Source organism: Ailuropoda melanoleuca, chromosome 11 (genome assembly GCF_002007445.2).
Source record: "Ailuropoda melanoleuca isolate Jingjing chromosome 11, ASM200744v2, whole genome shotgun sequence".
NCBI lineage: Eukaryota > Metazoa > Chordata > Mammalia > Carnivora > Ursidae > Ailuropoda > Ailuropoda melanoleuca.
This window is the reverse complement of record NC_048228.1, coordinates 30,836,665-30,844,231: the sequence shown is the minus strand read 5'-3', so window position 1 is coordinate 30,844,231 and position 7,567 is coordinate 30,836,665.

The window sequence follows — 7,567 nt, the reverse complement described above, 5'->3', positions numbered from 1 at the left end:
AGGGCAGAACTTTTTCACCGTAGTGCCTGGAATAGTGCCAGAGACATGGCTGAAATAAGTATTTGCTGACTGAATGAACAAACGTACAATGAGCAAACACCTACCACTAGTAAAAGTACAATAAACTGAAACCCTTCTACACTTGTGGAGGATATGTGAATTTATAACAGCATTTCTGAATTTCTGTGTAACAACATTCCCTTTAACACAGCAATGGATTCAGCACCCTCATAATCTAAATAAAGCTCCAAAATATAAGCACAGGAAAGATGTGTACGATAGCAATACTTGCAGAGGAAAAAACTAGTAACATGCATGAACATTCACCAATAAGGATATGCTTGAATAAAATGTGTTAGGGATACAGCACAGATTATCCAGGGTTTAAAATAACTGAAATTAGGGGCACCTGGGTGGCTCAGTCAATTAAGCACCCAACTTTTGATTTTGGCTCAGGTCATGATCTCAGGGTTGTGAGATCAAGCCCCACATGCGGCTGGACACTGGGTATGGAGCCTGTTTAGGATTCTCTCTCGCCCCCTGCCCCTCCCCCCACCACTGTGCGCGCACGCGCACACCCACACACACACACTCTCAAAAAAAAGTTAACTGAAATTAGACCTATGCCCATCAACTTAGGAGTATTTGCACTATACAGTAAGCAAGAAAAGGAAGATTCAGATAAATGTATATAACGTGAGCCCACTTTATAAAACAATGACTAAACCTCCACTCTACACCTGGGTGCATTTATAAACATACTGAAATGTGAGCTAATAGATTTGTAGTAATAGGTATATGGGTTTGGATACGGTAAGGAAAAAAAAGAATTCACTTTTAAAAATTGTCCACACCAAAATAAACACAATATACGTCACACTGTGCACTACTGCACACGTGACAAACACTGTTGGTTGTCTAACAGTCATTCCCTACCATTCTTTGCTATCAAAGTCTACCTGTCTATAAACAGAACATGCCAGAAGCACTCTTCACCAGACTCACTTGCAGCTGAGGCATAACCATGTAACCTGACGAATGGAAAATAAACACTTGCTAGGGTCTTCTAGGAAAGATTTCTTTTTTCCCTAAAAAAAGAGACACAAGGAAAAGTAGCTTATTTCCTTGCTTCCTGCTTTTGAAAACAATCATCTGCGTAAGCCATGCTGGAACTGTGAGAGCCATCTTGTGACTAAGAGAGGAAGGCCAAGAAAATCAAGAGAAGCCAATCCAAAGCCCTAACTTTGCTAAGCTGCTGTAAACCCTATAAACTGTCAACTGATAGCCTTATTATGTTAGGTATTTAATTAATAAACCTCTATTGTTGATATTGCTTTTCATCAAATATTTGGGTCAATTATAGCTCGGCATCTAAACTAGCCCTGGGTTTATGTAGATATTAGGAATGCATGAAAATTTGACGACCAAAATATCAACAGTAGTCCTCATACTTTTATAAATTGTTTGAATTTTTGATGAGCAAATATCAAACCAAAATAATAAAGCTGATTTCATTATTTTAAAAGATGATGACTTCAGGGTCAGATAGCAAATAAAAAATAGAGATAACTTTTAACACTGTAAATGTGTCCATAAAACAGTACAAAAAACCCCTGAGAATTGTAAGAATTGAAGTATTTTCTTAAACAAAAGGACTAAAAATATTATGTCATGGAATGGTTAAAACTAACAAAGAACACAAGCTAAAGAATGCTTTGAAAACTTAAAATATCCACTACAAGAACCAAAAATAAAACACACATTTTAGGAAGACAAAAGCAAAGAAAATAGTTTAAACCAAGACATTGAAAAAAGGAGCAATCAAGCATTTAAGAAAAACTAAAGAGATGACTGTCCTCACACACATTAATTATACGAATCAGCTGATCTTCTGTATTAAAGACAGATGAGGGCACCTGGCTGGCTCAGTCAGTACAGCATGCTCCTCTTTACCTTGGGGTTGTGAGTTCAAGCCCCACGTTGGGTGCAGAGATTACTTAAAAAAAATAAAAATGAAAAAAGACAGATTATCTCAGATAAGGTTAAAAATGACCAAAATCTGGTTTCCAATTGAAAATAATAGGCTGAGGATAAATTTACCTCCCTTCCTTCCCATAATCATAATGAAACAACAATGAAGAAGAATAAGGACTTCTTATGCAAAACAGCTAGAAACCAGCATCTTTCCCTCTCTCTTCTTGGAAATTGTACAAAAATAAGAATATAGAGAGAAAGGAAACCTTGTGGCCTCTCCCAATGAAAGATAGGAAAAGTATAACCCGCAGACACCAAAACATAGATAAGTACTGCCAAAAGTGCCTGAGACCGCACAGACATGAATACAAACAGTCCAGTGGTGGCAGATCTCAAAGAGCACGAGAGAAAAGACACTTGCGCCCTAAAATGCATGGCATTCTTTACAACAACCAGCACAAGAACTAAAATGAGGGTTGTCACAAAGGGGAGTGAAAAGCTTAGACAGTATCAAAAAGGCCCAGCAACAGAAAATATGAGAAATGTGAGAAATACCAGTAAAGTGCAGTTAAATTTTGTAATTTACTAAATAACTTTTTTAAATGGACACATTAAAGATACTATCAGAAATAAAACAATGGTGCCTGGGGGGCTCAGTCCACTAAGTGTCTCCCTTTAGCTCAGGTCGTGATCCCTGGGTCCTGGAATTGAACCCAGTTAAGCTCCCCATCAAGCTCCCCACTCAGTGAGGAATCTGCTTCTCACTCTCCCTCTGCACCCCACCCCATGCTCAAATAAATAAATCTTTAAAGAAAGAAAAAACCAACAAAACTGACCAACAGATGAATATTCCTCCACAGAATATGAAAAATTATCGTAAAAAAAGAACAAAATGGTTTTCTAGGCTATTCTGGTAGCAACTGAAATTCAATGAACTTAAGTAAAAGGCAAGGGGATTAATTTGAACACTGATGCAGAAATTATTGGACAACAAATAGAAAGAGCAGGGAAATATATGGGCTTCAGGAACAACTGGAACCAGGAACCCAAACCACTAGTTCCCACACTATCCTTATTGATTCTAGGGTACGCATGCATGTGCACATGCGCCTGCACCGCACGCGCGCGCGCACACACACACATCTTGGGAAAGGAGTACAAATGTAGCAAAAGTGGAGAAGTTTTATAAGAACAGAGCAGGAATTTTCAGTCCTGGCTGCACAGTTGATTACCTGGTGACTACCTGAGGGGCTGTTAAAAATACCAGAAAAATTGTAAATAAAAGAACAATTTTCAAAAAACACACAAACTCAGCCCTTGAAATATATCCAACATCACTCAAAGTAAAACAACATTAAAACTATACCAAAACACCATTTCTCCACTTTCCACCGGCAAATATTCAAATATTAACAACGTGCTCAGTTGGTGAAGTCATGGGAAAACAGGACTCTCACATACTGCCGGCAGCAATGTACATTGACGCAAACTTTAAGGGACCAACAAAAACTACATACTTATCTTTTAATCAAACAATCCTGTTTCTAGGAGTTTAACCTGAAGATACGTAAAAATTTAACTGCAAAAGAATATTCACTGCAGCCTTGTTTGTAATTGCATATATTGGAACACATACAGTCACATGCAGGACAGCGGCTGAATAAGCTATGGGACAGACGACAGAGTACTCTGTAGCTATAAAAATAAGATCGCTATGAATTGATGTGAAACAATTTCCAGGATAAACTGTCAGGTGAAATAAGCGAAGTACAAAAGATATCTGTAGTATATCACCCTTTGTGTGAGAAATAAGAGGACGTAAAATATGTAGGTATCTACTCCTTTGTGCAAAAATAAAGGAAAGGTAACACAGAGAATCATGAATTTAGTTACCCACAGGAGGTGGGCTGAAATGAGGTAAAGGACAAAAGAATGAGGGGGAAGAGGAGGATGTCATTTTTCTGAGTACACCTTCATAAACCATTCTGCCTTATGGAATCATGTTAATGTATTACACATTCAGGGAAGACAAAAGGAAAGAAGGGAAAGGGGAGAGGGGAGGAAGAAAAAAGGAGGGAAAGGAAAAAAGAAAGGGAAGGAACAAGAGAGAAACAAGAAGTGATGGGGCAAGGGAGCCTAAAATGGAATACAACCAGAAACCAATGAACAAAATGGCATTTCAAATGATAACATAGCCACGCTGAAGAAAGGAATAGGTAGAAGGGAGAACTGAAGTTTTGAACACAGTATTTGAACTAAATGCCCTACATCAAAAGATCAAATGAACTACCTTGAATTCTTAGATTTCTTTTTTTTTTTTTTGTAAAGACAAAGGCTAGCAATTATGAAACTATTTTCTATTCCAGGATTGAACAAATAAGTAAATATATTGGGGATGATGTCGTTTTCTCACTGCACACAGAAAAGAATCACACATATGAAAAGAGAGAATACAAAGACCCCATGTGATGTTGGGCTGGCATTAGAAATATCAGTGTAAACTCACTGATTTAAGGGGTGTGTGTGTGTGATTATAGAAAAACACATATGTAAATACATACATACTTTTATTTCCTAGCTTTGTCTACTGTGAGAACTTTTAAGCAATGACACCTTGGTAGCAATGAGTATATTAAATGTCCAGACCTCGGTTATAAATTCCATTCTCCACTGAAGGATCAGGGTTCCATGGAGAAATCACCAATTTCAGAGCTGAAGTAGAGAAAGTACATGAGTCAAGAAAGTCTCGAACATTCTTTTGTACCCAAAAGTAAATTCCACTCAAAGAATGATAAGAACATGTCAAAAGGACAAGGAGCCAGGTTGAAGGAGCTCCCACTGGCCAAATCTGGGGCAATATGAACATCAAAATGATGATAAAAGATTATTATCAAACAGAAAACATGAGTCTGCACTTAAATAAGAGAAAGCTCTAACAACAGGAAACCAACTAATAAACATAGAAGGATGATGAAGTAGAAAAATTACCATTTGTCAATCATCATAACTGAAGACAAGACCAGCGCTTGTCTACGTTTACAATGGAGAAACTCACAGAAATTACCTTACTCAAGTGATCAAAATTAGTATCACCAGTAATGGAACAAACTGGCATCCTGTGTTCCTGGTAGGATGCCCTGAGAAAAACACATAACTTCTGTTGTATACTTGTCAAAAGTCATAATCTCATCCTAATCATGAGGAAACATTATTCAAACCCAAACTGAGAAATATACTACAAGAGAGCTGGCATCTTCTCTTCAAAGATGTTACTGTCATTAAGCCAAAGGAGGGCTGAGAACTTGTTCCGGACTAAAGGGATATGACACCTGAATGCAACATAAACTGGTTTTCAATTGCTATCATGGAAATTATTGGGACAGACAGTACCTGAATAATATCTATAGATTATACCACCATATCAGTGCTAATCTCCTGATTTTGATCATTGTATTATGCTTAGGGAAGAAAATGTCCTGGTTTTAGGAAGTAAGCAGTTAATATTTTAAGAAACACACTAAAGTATTTAGGGCAAAGGAGGATATCAGCTATTCTCAAGAGGTTCAGAAAAAAACTTTTAGAATAAAGTAAATGTGGTAAAATGCTAACATTGATGAATCTGGGTGAAGGTATACAGAAATTCTTTGTATTATTACAATTTCTCTGTAACTTTGACATTATGCCAAGATGAAAAATTAAAAAAGTATTTTCTGGAGTTCACACATAGCTAACTAATTATTGCTCTGGAATAAACAACCTATTTAAGATTCTAACCTACACTAAAGCCATAAGAACTTCAGGAAGTAGGGAGTAGAGGAGGGGGGTTCAGGGTAAGTAATATCAATGATTATCTACTGCAATGGAGAAACATTAGCCGTGTCTCTGTACGATAAAGCATACAATTAACAATGAAATTTCATCTGTTAGCATCACATAACTTTGCATTGAACTGATAAGGCAAAAACTTTCACAAAGGGAAAATGAACATGTCTACAAATTAGGATAAGTTTGAGAGATTTTTGTTCTGCTTTGTTGTTAGTATAAACTACCCTGGCATATAGTAACCATTTAATAAATGTATTTTCATTTACATTATGTAAATTTAAATTATAATCATCATGATGGGGGGGAACCATATCCTCTTTCATTCATCATTGTCTATTCAAGACTTAGCAATGCCTGGCATATAATAGGCCCTCAATATTTGTTGAATGACTAAATACTGAGCCTGCTGATTAATACTTGTGGGAGATTAAGTACTAAGAAACATCTTTAATAGATCAGAATTCCAGTGGGATAAAATTAATGTGCATATTCCCTGCACCTTCTTTTTAATTAACTTAGTAAGCTGATACCACACTTAGAGGATAAATATAGGCTCTTTCGTTATACAAAGTTAAGTATTCAGGTTACTGCAGATGATCCAGGTTTACTGTCATAACCGTGACCTTAAATAGGCCAGTTTGCAATACAATTATTGCTCCCCCCCCCAAAAAAAACCATTCCACAGAGTGGCATCTGAAGGGCTCAGCTGGTTAAGCATCCAACTCTTTTTTTTAAGATTTTATTTATTTATTTGACAGAGATGGAGACAGCCAGCAAGAGAGGGAACACAAGCAGGGGGAGTGGGAGAGGAAGAAGCAGGCCCATAGCGGAGGAGCCTGATGTGGGGCTCGATCCCATAACGCCAGGATCACGCCTTGAGCCGAAGGCAGACGCTTAACCGCTGTGCCACCCAGGCGCCCCAAGCATCCAACTCTTGATCAGCTCAGGCCATGATTTCAGGGTTGTGAGATCAAGCCCTGCTTTACATTCCTCACTGGGCATGGAGGCTGCTTGAGATTCTCTCTCCCTCTGCCCTTGCCCCCTCCCCAACCTACCTGCACTCTCTCCAAAAAAATAAATAAAATAAAAAAATTAACCCAGCATTATCAGTTCTTACAATGTTGTAACTATTTCAACTGATTAAGACTTAACAGTGCCCACTCATTTACCTAGGAATATATTTTGTATTTATGTTAGAGTCTAATTAAAAGTTAAAAGAACTCAAAACAACTTAATAGCAAAAAAATCCCAAAACAATCCTACTAAAAAATGGGCAGAGTCCAAATACACATTTTTTCCAAAGAAGACATACAGATGGCCAACAGACACATCAAAGATGTTCAACATCATTATCGGGGAAATGAAAAACAAAATCACAATGAGATATCATTTCACATCAGTTAGAATGCCTTGTATCAAAAAGATAAGAAATAACAAGTGTTGGTGAGGATGTAGAGAAAAAGGGTCCCTTGTGCACTGCTGGTGGGAATATAAGTTGGTACAGCCACTATGGAAAACAGTATGGAGGTTCCTCAATAAATTAAAAATAGAACTACCACATGATCCACTTATTCCACTTCTGTATTTACCCAAAGAAAACAAAAACATTAATTCAAAAAGATATATGCACCCATTATGTTCATTGCAGCATTATTTACAATAGCCAAGACACGAAAACAACCGAAGAGTCCATCAACGGATGCATGAATTAAAATGTGGTATACACATACAATGGAATACTACTGAGGCATTAAAAAAAAAAAAAGAC